General features: G+C 44.8%; 1 protein-coding gene across 4 annotated transcripts in view; it reads right to left on the bottom strand.

The window, feature by feature from the left end:
• LOC106519169 (helix-loop-helix protein 2) overlaps nucleotides 1-11,274 on the bottom strand; it is a 37,825-nt gene that overhangs the window by 5,463 nt on the left and 21,088 nt on the right. Inside the window, exons 3-4 of one of the 4 annotated variants that reach the window (XM_014010727.1) lie at nucleotides 4,880-5,024; nucleotides 4,582-4,674 (exon numbers count right to left, since the gene is read on the bottom strand). The exons of the other annotated variants lie outside the window; for them this stretch is intronic. The gene's annotated coding sequence lies outside the window, so the exon portion shown is untranslated. The remainder of the gene's footprint in view (nucleotides 1-4,581; nucleotides 4,675-4,879; nucleotides 5,025-11,274) is intronic. 4 annotated transcript variants of the gene reach the window in all.

Below are 11,274 nucleotides of genomic sequence, written 5' to 3'. Positions count from 1 at the left end.
CATCCATCCATCCAACAACTCAACCATCCATCCATCCATACAACAACTCAACCACCCATCCATCCATCCATCCATCCATCCAAAAATCAATATATCCATCCAACAACTCAACCACCCATCCACCCATCCATCCATCCATCCATCCATAAATCCATCCATCCAAAAATCAATCAATTGATCCATCCATCCATAAATCCATCCAACAACTCAACCATCCATCCTTCCATCCATAAATCCATCCATCCAAAAATCCATCCATCCATCCATCCATCCAACAATTCAAGCATCCGTCCAACAACACAACCATCCATACATCCAACAATTCAAGCATCCATCCAACAAATCAACCATCCATACATCCAACAATCCATCCATCCATACAACAACTCAACCATCCATCCATCCATCCATCCATCCATCCATCCATCCATCCATCCATCCATCCATCCAACAACTCATCCATCCATCCAACAACTCAACCACCCATCCATCCATACATACAACAACTCAACCACCCATCCATCCATCCATCCAACAACTCAACCAATCCATCCATCCATCCATCCATCCATCCATCCATCCATCCATTCATCCATCCATCCATCCATCCATCCATCCATCCATCCATTCATCCATCCATCCATCCAGCATCTTGTTCCAGAGTCAGGTCTTGGGGGCAGCAGCTCGGTCATTGAGGTCCAGACCTCTCTTTCCACAGCCACCTTTTTTAATTTTCAGAGTCTCTCCAGACGAACTGAACTTTTCAGCCTATCTCTGAAGGAGAGTCCATCTATCCTGCAGAGAAAACTCATTTGGATTTTCTGGATCTGAGATCTGGTTCTTTTAGTTCCTACCAGAGTTTCTGACCACAGGTGAGGGTAGGAACATAGACCGACAGGTAAACAAGGAGCTTCTCCTTTCTTCGATCTGTCTGTGGATCTCATGCTCCATTCCACCGTCACTCACAAACAAAACTCTGAGGACCACCCTATTCCAACTGAGGACCAAGGAGGTTCTGATCCTGATCCCAGTTGAGAACTGCTTCACACAGATCTGGAGATCACAGCCATGATGACACCATTATGACGCCGAAAATAAAAACTGATATCGAATTTAAAAAAGTTTTAAAGGTTGAGAACATTCATTTTGATCAGTAGTTATTGTGGAACTTCCTGCCACCTAGTGCCGCTGCACAAAAGTTACAGCATTTTGATCTAATGTTTGGAGAGAGACAATGACACCTAACTCCTCAAAGCCAAACTGAACCAATCCTTTAAAATGATCACCATCTGAGGTAATATCGGTATGGGTTTCTCTACCATCTTATTGTAGCTCTAATAATCATTCAGCACTTGCAGACACACAGGAAACACGCTCAGTTCAGTGATTTATGGTTCTTATATCACCCAGCTGAGGATTCACATTGCAGCAAAATTATGAAAAAATAAGATGCAAATTTGAAGTCTGACATTTTTGGAAAGAATAAAACTATTTCCCAGGCTTAGAGGGGTGGGGAGATTATTAATCCTGGTTGTGTGTTTGGAGCAAATTTTAATGTCATCAAGGAGCCAGGAAGTGATATCACCCAGTGATGGAGACGTGTCTGTAATCAGTCAGAGCTCGAAACTATCTGAGCTCCTTGTTACAAAAAAAAAAACACCTTGAACCTGTGCGACACACAGACACACACACACACACACACACACACACACACACACACACACACACACACACACACACCTGTCACCTATCAGACAGTTCAGAAGCTCTGCAGAGAGCAGAGGGGGGTGGGAAGCTGTGAAACGGGGAGGATTAGTCACTTTGTCAGGAGATGGACGAGGCTTCTCTCAGGTGGACGGCAAGCCGTGGGAGGGGGGGGGGTGTTTCTCCGAGAGCGAAGACGGGAGAAAATTAGAGGAGAGCAAACAGTTTGAGGAGACAAATGGAAGAGTGCAAAAAAATGAAGACAGAGTGCGAGAGAAAACAAAAATGAGACGGAGACGGTTGATGATTTGCATCGCTCACTCGCAGGGAGACACTTTGGGCTGAGTGTGACCGCCAACATGCCCATGTGTTGTGTTGGGTCTTTTATTCCAGGGTGGTGAAACAGGCTCTGGACCCTCGCCGTGTGTGTGTGTGTGTGTATGCATGTGTGTGCATGGGGAGGGGGGTTGTCAGTTCAAGCCTGAACAGGAGGTGTGGGATCCAGAAAGCTGGGGGTCCCATGTGAGAATGCGGCCATCGTCAGCGCTGCCGTGGCAGGCCTCGGCACCATCTGTGCTCCCAGCAGGGCGCCCAGCGCGTTCGCCGCAACACAGACACATATGGACACACAAAGGTGCTCACTCCCCCTCCCCCCCCCCACCCCGCCTGCCTTTTTGCCTCTCGCACATCAACGCTCGCAGGGAGCAGAACTAAATGCGCTCGACACCGGCGTGCGGATGACGAGTTTGTTGATCAGATAGCATCTTGATGATGGTGATGATGATGTAAGCGCGATGACTTCAGAGGCAGAATTAGTCAGCAGACGAGCCAGCTGTGGTTTGACATTCACACCGAACCGCACGTTTCATTTTCACTACGAGAACGCCAGTTTACYTTTTTCTGAGCCTAAATAATAACGACAGACGGTTCGTTAGCTGTAAGACTCATGAATAACACGGGGAAGATTAGGAACTTCTTCACCTGTTTCCAAACATATAAAATAGCTAAAAAGAGCAACAATTTACAGCAGGTGATCARGTAATCGTCTGCGACTGTCTGTTAGAAAAATATCTCATGATCCACTGGATGGATTTCAATAGTCATGTTTCCATCCAATTATTATACGAATTTTGAGCAAACTTTTAAAATGTTGCAAAAAAAAAATCAATCAATTGACTCGACCAGGCTACACATTTCATCAGATGTTGACATTTAGCGTGGCTGTGATAAACAGGAAGTGGAGGTTATAAAGTAGCAGGGAGGACCACATATCTTCAACATCAACATTTTGTGTTTAACTTTCAGTAAACACAAAATGCCATGTTTCTTGTCTCACTGCTACAGCTGAACACAGCTAACAAACAATAACTGAGCTCTACCTGGTATTTCCTGCATAGAAACAGTGTTTCAACCCATCCTCTTATAAACACTGAGAAGTACTATGTGTACGCCTGACTAAACGTGAAATAAATACTACGGAAATACTAACAAGAATAAAAGTAAGAGAGTTTTACTCACTGTTGAGTTGTGGTGGGTAGCTGTATGTATTTTGAACTCTCCCTCTTTCCTACAGGGAGTTCCTACTGGAGTGGCGTTCCAGATTAAATTTACAACTTGAAAGTGGAAAATTCACACTTCTCAGTATAACTGGGCTGCAGCAAACGTACCCAGAAAAAAATTCAGCAAAATGGAGATTTTRCAATGTTTTCTAAAAACCATTTAAGATTGTATTTCATCAAAAAAAAAAAACTGTATTTATGAGTTTATTTGCTGGCCACGAGGCATCATTTGCTATGATCTCTGCAGAGTTTATGAAAGAACGAAGGTGCTGCTGAAGTCACCTCTGAGCGTCGAAGCGAGGCGGCAGCAGATCTGTAACGGTACGAACATAAGGTTAAAAGACGGTTTTGAGTCTTGACAGCTTTGAAGCGTGCTCTTTGTTTATAACATGTTAGGGTTTAGTTGCTAAATCAGGGTTCAGGTTTTTCTTCTAAGGACCACAAAGTCATCAATCCACCTCTCTCCTCCATCTCTCTTCGTCCTCGCTCCGACTCTGTTCCGCTCAGCTTCCCATACCTCTTCCTGATGTCTGCTGACCCTCCTATCTTGGCCTCGGCCCCCCTCTGAAGCTGCACCTGCCGCCTTCAAGGTGTTGCTGAGCTTTCCCTCCGTTACCTGTAGACCTTTTCTTTGTCTCTCTCTCTCTCTTCGTTTCCCCCATCCCTCCATCTAGGGCCTCCAGCTGGCTGATGAGTTCATTAGGGGCCCAGAGCTCAGCCAAGGAGCATGGCAGAGTTTGGGCCAAACCAGGAGGGCACCATCGAGGGGGGGAGGAGGGCCCCTGGTGGCCATTGGGCACAGGCGATGGTCATTGGAGTGGAGTCAGAAAAGTCCCAGAATGTCCCACATGTCGACGAGTGGGCACTGTTTGCTCTTGGAACACGGAGACAATTATTTTGTACATTAGCAATCTGGTTTGGGGCTCGTTTTCTCCCCAAAACTTCAGCWGCAAAAAGAGTGTGAGGTTCGAATGGGTCCACGTAAACAATAGTGGGGAGACAGGCGGGGGTGAGGGGAACAGATCTCTAATAATGCCCACAGGTTGCGGTGACATCTGGCCCTGTACTTGAGCGTTGGCTCAATTAATTCGAAAAAAAAAAGAAAAGAAAAAAACACAACACAAAACAAAACAAAACAAAAAAGGGCCAGGGGCAAAGATTCGGGGGAGTCAACAGAACGCTTTGTGTCCATCGGGGTGTGTGGACGTATCGATTATGGCACTTGATCAACTCAGCTGTGGATTTGAGTTAAATTATTCGAGGGTTGTGGCTTTTTTATTATTCTGTTTAATGTTTGGTTCATGTTCTCTCCACTCACACCTATTCCTTCCTCCGTCCTCTGTTTCCTTCCTCTCGGCAGAGGGTCAGCTAGGGTCGGGGCCTCCGTGGCTGGGCTCAGGTGTAGCCTCAGCTGGGCAGGGGGGGTGGGGGGAAGAGGAAAGAGGAAGAGGCAAACCAAGAGGGAGTCCATCAGAAAACGTGAAACAAATGTGTTTTAAAAAAAAAAAAAGATAAACAAGAAAAGAAAAAAAACATCTTTGTCCATTACCCCTTTACACCCCCACCCCACCCCCCATTGATGTGTGTGTCCCCTCCTACCCCCCTCCCCTCCTCACCTCTCTTGCTCCTTCTCTCCTGGGAGAGGCCTGGCCGGGCCGGGCCTGAACGCCATCTGCCGCATAATGTAACGGGATGGAACTCCAAATCCTTCATTTCCCCTCGCTGCCTGTCATCCGTGCTCGTCCACTCGTCCGGCTGCACCTCAAAAAGGGCGTGAACGTTTGGAAGCGTGTGAGATCTCATTTTCATGGATGCTGTGACAGCAGCTCATCCGGCGATGATGCCAAGCGACATCTTCCATGCGGAGAAAACTCGTGTTTGGTTTTCTCAGAGAGGAAACAAAACTTTTGTCTTCCCCGACCCTTTCTCAGACGGAACAAAAGCTCGAAAATGAAACGTTTCTGAAACACAAACTCCGGGGAAATCGAGCGGGGAGTGGCACGCTGCCAGAGATTCACAAATTTGCTTTTTGTTTACAAGTTAACACACAAACATGTGCACACACAGAGTGGTGTTTAAGTGCCCCGCCCCTCTCTGCAGCGACGGTAACCTGGAGGTGCAAAGAGTGGTCCCTCCAGGTCCCTGTGGGGCCACTGTGAATTGGGGGGCCATCTGTTTTGTGGTAATAAGCTTTCCCTTCATTCTACCTCTGCTCATTCTCTCCGTCTTCCTCTTGGTTTGATTATACTGTTCCTTTTGAAAGGTTTTGATTTTTCCGCACTTGCACACAAAGACAGGATGGACAGATCTGCCAGGAGAAGCTGAACTGCTTCTGGACATAAACACAAACCAGACCGATGATTTTAAAAGAAAATGTAGTGAGATATAACAGTATGAACCCTGAACTATGCTCGGCTGGTGACATAAAGAAAACGTGACACATCCCTCCTCACAAACACACACCCCCTCCAGCTACAGTCTCAGATATTACTTTGGTTTTCTGCAGCATTTGCTTTTCTTGGTATCCTCAACAATTTAAAGATCTGTAAATGAAACGAGCTCATGTCAACGATTACAAACAAACATTTGACATTCAGACCCATGTCAGTTTGACTAAATCTGTCTCATGAAACATTTCAAGTCTGAGACTTTTTACTCCCATATCAGTACAACCTATTAAGGACCAATAAGGCAATGAGTCCCTCATGGCAAAATTTGTCTGACCCAGTTCTGGCCCACATAATTCGTTCTAACATTCAGACCACATACCGAAAAAAAGATGGCCTTTTGGTGGCCTAGATGTGTTTTGTCAGAAGTTCTTTGTGCAAGGATCAGGGTCAAACAAACCAAACCACAGCTGGGCCAGTTGTGGCATCGGCAGATTTGGGCCACATAAACCAAACCACAGCTGGGCCAGATGTGGCACTGGCAGATTTGGGCCACATAAACCAAACCACAGCTGGNGGCAGATTTGGGCCACATAAACCAAACCACAGCTGGGCCAGATGTGGCACTGGCAGATTTGGGCCACATAAACCAAACCACAGCTGGACCAGATGTGGCACTGGTAGATTTGGGCAACATAAACAAAACCACAACTGGGCCAGTTGTGGTATCGGCAGATTTGGGCCACATAAACCAAAACACAGCTGGGCAAGTTGTGGTATCGGCAGATTTGGGCCACATAAACCAAACTACAGCTGGGCAAGTTGTGGCATCGGCAGATTTGGGCCACATAAACCAAATCACAGCTGGGTCAGTTGTGGCATCGGCAGATTTGGGCCACATAAACCAAACCACAGTTGGGCCAGTTGTAGCATCGACAGATTTGGGCCACATAAATCAGACCACAACTAGGCCAGATATGGCACTGGCAGATTTGGGCCACATAAACCAAACCACAGCTGGGCCAGATGTGGCACTGGCAGATTTGGGCCACATAAACCAAACTACAGCTGGGCAAGTTGTGGCATTGGCAGATTTGGGCCACATAAACCAAATCACAGCTGGGCCAGTTGTGGCATCGGCAGATTTGGGCTACATAAAGCAAACCACAGTTGGGCCAGTTGTAGCGTCGACAGATTTGGGCCACATAAACCAAACTACAGRTGGGCCAGTTGTGGCATCGGCAGATTTGGGCTACATAAACCAAACCACAGTTGGGCCAGTTGTAGCATRGACAGATTTGGGTCACATAAATCAGACAACAACTGGGCCAGATGTGGCATCGGCAGATTTGGGCCACATAAACCAAACCACAGCTGGGCCAGTTGTGGAATCGGCAGATTTGGGCCACATAAACCAAACCACAGCTGCGCCAGTTGTGGCATCGGCAGATTTGGGCCACATAAACCAAACCACAACTGGCCCACACCTGTCTGCTGATGGTCTCCATGCTCTCCTGGTGTTGGATCAGAAGATTCTCAGGATTCTTCTTAGAAAAGAACATGGTAACATTCCCTGCACAGCCCTACAGTGGACACCAGAAGGTAAAACAAGCAGACCGAAGAACACCTGTCGAGATGATAACTCTAAACCATACCTGGGMTGCCATCTAAATGCTGGCCCAGAACAGACAGGAGGGGAGGTTCTTCTTTCTACGTATGAAGGCCTGTTGCTGTTAGGCTTTAGACTCAGCTGACTGAAAACAACGACCTGTGTGAGAGTTTTTATTTCTAGTTGTCTTGTTGGGGTCATACTTCATGTGGATCAGGATCAACCACAGAGACAGTGGATGCACATCTAAAACTCACTGAGCTCAATCTCATTCAGTACGGCTTCCACAGACTTCAGTAAACAAACAAACAAACAAACAAACTGGAGTTCATTATACAAATATTAAGCTAAATTTTGTTGTGGTAGTAGCTGAGAGTGATCCTCGACCAGTGCTACAAGATGTTTGCATTAAAATCTTCAGTGTGCAATACGCATTGATTACATCGTAGAACAGAAGTTTCATTAAAATGTGGATTTACCTGAACAGACTTTCCTCTGCAGCACTGACTCACAAAAACTGGCTCTGACAATGGGCTCCTCAGCTGGAACCCCCTGACACCTTCGCTAATGACAGTCTGACTGTTTAAGTTTTGATTCGGAGAACCCTTTCTGATCGCACAATCGATAGGTGTAACTACCATGGTGACTGTGTGTTGTGACGCTGAGATGCTTGGATTGAAAAAAGGGACTTGACCAACATTAAAAACAAGAGCGACGAAACACACAACTGTACGTTGATGAAACAGAGAGCGTCTTTGCACTCCTCCCCCTTGTACAGGACAAACACGTGTCTGCAGCTTAAACCTAACATATRACACACACACACACAAGTTTCATTATTAAATGTCCGCGGCAGCTTCCATACATCATTTGATTCTGTTCATTGTCCGGTTCCTGCCTTCATATGACGTCTTTCAATACAGCTGTTGAGCTGTTTCATGATTATGAGCGCTCTGGGCGTCGGGATGATGTCTGCATCTCATTGAGCCTGAATGAAGTGGATCAATAAACCAGTGGGGGCTGAATTGGAGGGGGTGGTTGTGTGTTTTGTGTGAACTATAGCCTTGGGAGACCAACTCAGAGAAATTCTCTCCATCTTCAGATGACTGCTTTGAACAACATGTAGACGTAGCAGAAAAAAAAAATCTAATCGTATATCAACCTTCAGAAGGTTTTGTTACAAACTTCACAAGGCTATCRGTCTTTGGCGGCGCAGCAGGCAGGCCGTCGGGCAGACTGCCAGGAGTCGGGCTCTCTCGCTTGCTCTCATTTAAGAGCAGATTTACAAGCGACAGGAGCTCCTGTGCTTTTTTTCCCCTTCTCTCCTCCCGGATGTCTAGTTGGGATGGAACTGGCACGTGAATACATCTGTCGTGTCGTCCGAAGTGCAGCAAACAAGCTGTCAGGCTGTCTGTGTCACGCACGTGAAAAATCCCAGCTCGAGCCGCTCAGGTGCTTTGTCAGGTTATTCTGAGTTTTTAAAAAAATGACGTTTTTTTTTATTAACACAGTCCAGCGTGACGCGATGTTACCTCACAATTACACTAATTTAACGCCCCATTCCCCTCTATTAATCCCAACTTCTGTCCACGTTTCTGCTCTAGCTTTAATTGAAGGGGCTGCCACATGCTACACTGCAAAACAAAAGGGAGGTTAGATTTATTCTTCGTTTGGGGCAGTGTGGGTGGCTGCAGAGAGAAGGGGAGGTTTATGCGCGGGCATAACCCGGCCCCTAAAGGAAGGCCCCCGCTGCCAGCTGCCAGCCATAATTAAGCAGCCGAGCCGTGTCTATCACTGATTATGTTTGACCTGGCTAATAAGGCGAGCGTGTGCCACCTACGTGTGGCTGGAGAGCGTCACGGCACCCATTGTCCTCTTTGAGACGAGGTTATTAGTTTGATGTATCACCGATGCCAAAAACGGATGTGTTGCCCAAACATCAGATGCTTGGATCAAGCAGCTCTGAGTATTTGTGTTCAATGGGATGCCAGGGGGTGGGGGGCAGAAAACACGGCTGTTGTCAACAAAATGTCAACTTTAGGGCAAAAGTCTGACTTTGAATGACAAGCGATGACTACCATTACATCGTTAGCATAAAAACAATCAACGAAGCGGCTTCACCTGCTATCACTTTTGAATTTTGAAGCCATAGTTTTTCACCATTTGTTTATATGAACCTAACCTTGTAACAGCTGGCCTACAGGGGGCTGTGCTTCCATTTCAGCTTCAACTTCCACGTTACATTTCTGTATCTAGTTGTATAAATGCTAAATCAGCATTTATACAAGTCTTTCCCTGTCATTTTTTGCAATCTAAACATTTCTTCCTTCTTTGTGCCATATGTGTGCTAGCCACCATAACTGAAATCATTCCGGTCATTCATGCGATACTGTGTTCAGTTTTATTTTATACATTTAAAATATTTAACTTTATTATTATATATTTTGCCAAAGAAATAAATTAAGATCTCAGTTTGCAATCACTTGTTTTCTTCTTATTTATACATTCTTTTTTGAGTGGCAGTTACTGTTTTACTACATTTAGCTAGCATATGCTATCTATAGCTTTTTGCTAACTTTTCCCAAATTTTAGCTTTTAGTCACCCTTTTGTTAATTTTCACATTTAGCTACCCTTCAAATACTTGGTTATTTTAACTAGCATTTGGCTACTTTAGGATTTTAGTTAGTCTTTAGCTATTATAGTGTTTAGTTTCTTTTTGACTACTTTTAGCTGTCAGTGTTTTGGTACTTGAAGCTTGCCTATTCAATTTTAGCTTCATGCCTCTTTTGTTGCTTTTCATTTTTAGCTAAAAATCTATTTTGTTTTTTAGCCACTCTTTTGTTACATTTTACTCTTAGCTAGCTTTTTACGACTTTTACCACTACTTAGCATGTCGGCACTTCTAGATTTTAGCTAGCCTCTTTCTTTAGTTAGGTTAGGTTATAGCTAGTTTTTGATGCTTTGTCTTTATGATGCTAATAGCTTTTAGCTAGCATAACAGTGCTTTCTTTTTGTTTCCTAGCGTGTTGCTACTTTAAGCTATGTTTTTGCCACTTTGAGCATTTATCTAGCATTTATTTATTTTAGCTTCTAGTTTCCATTCTGCTACTTTTGGCTTCCAGCTGGTTTTTAACTAGCTATTAAACTTTTAGATTTGTTTCCTTATGTTTCACTTTTAGCTTGCCCTTTTGCTACTTTTTGTTTTTAATTAACATTTTGTTTGCCTTTTGCTCATTTTAACCTCTAGTTAGTTTATTTGCTACATCTAGCTTTTAGCTAGCAAAATGCTACTTTGCGTTTTTAACTAGCTTGTTGCTATTTTAGCTATGTTTTTGTTGGCTTTAGACTCCACCTGACAAAGGCTAATGTTTTGTGTGACATCTGTATCTGTAGTTTGTCCGGTTTCTTGGTTTTATTTAGGGTCTTGGGGAGCCAGTGTCCAACAGTGACTGTGTGAGAGACGGGGACASCTGGACAGATGGCCAGACCACCACAGGGACATAGAGAAGGGACCAACAACTACTTTCACTGAACCTAACAGGCAGGTTTTTGGTCCGCAGGAGAAAAGCTCATATGTCTAGTCTATAATTCCCTCTTGATGTTTAGCTGGAACCAACCCAGGATTGTTTAATCAAGTTAAAACTTAATTACAATAAAAAATGTTTATTCCTACTTGTGCAAATATCAGCACCTTCCCAAATGGCAGTCCCAGGGAGGGGTATCCTTTAGTGACTGCCTTGGCCCTGCATGTACGCCAATGCTGCAGTAATCAGTATAAATTAATAATAGGTGAATCAAAGTGCTTAATTTAATGGAGGTCATCAAAGATTAATACCTGACATTATCCAGGCTGCCGTGCTGCTGGCAGAACCACCCATGCCCGAGGTAAACCAATAACACTTCTATGAATATGACATTAGACACGTTGATATGATGTTTTCCATCAATGTCAGCAGGGTCTTCTGCACAGAGAAGTCTGGATAGAAAGTCCACCGAGTGTGACTCTTCTATTTC

Source organism: Austrofundulus limnaeus, unplaced genomic scaffold (genome assembly GCF_001266775.1).
Source record: "Austrofundulus limnaeus strain Quisiro unplaced genomic scaffold, Austrofundulus_limnaeus-1.0 Scaffold72, whole genome shotgun sequence".
In the NCBI taxonomy this organism is placed as follows: domain Eukaryota; kingdom Metazoa; phylum Chordata; class Actinopteri; order Cyprinodontiformes; family Rivulidae; genus Austrofundulus; species Austrofundulus limnaeus.
The sequence above is the reverse complement of the archived record's forward strand: the minus strand, read 5'-3'. Positions and strand labels throughout refer to the sequence as shown.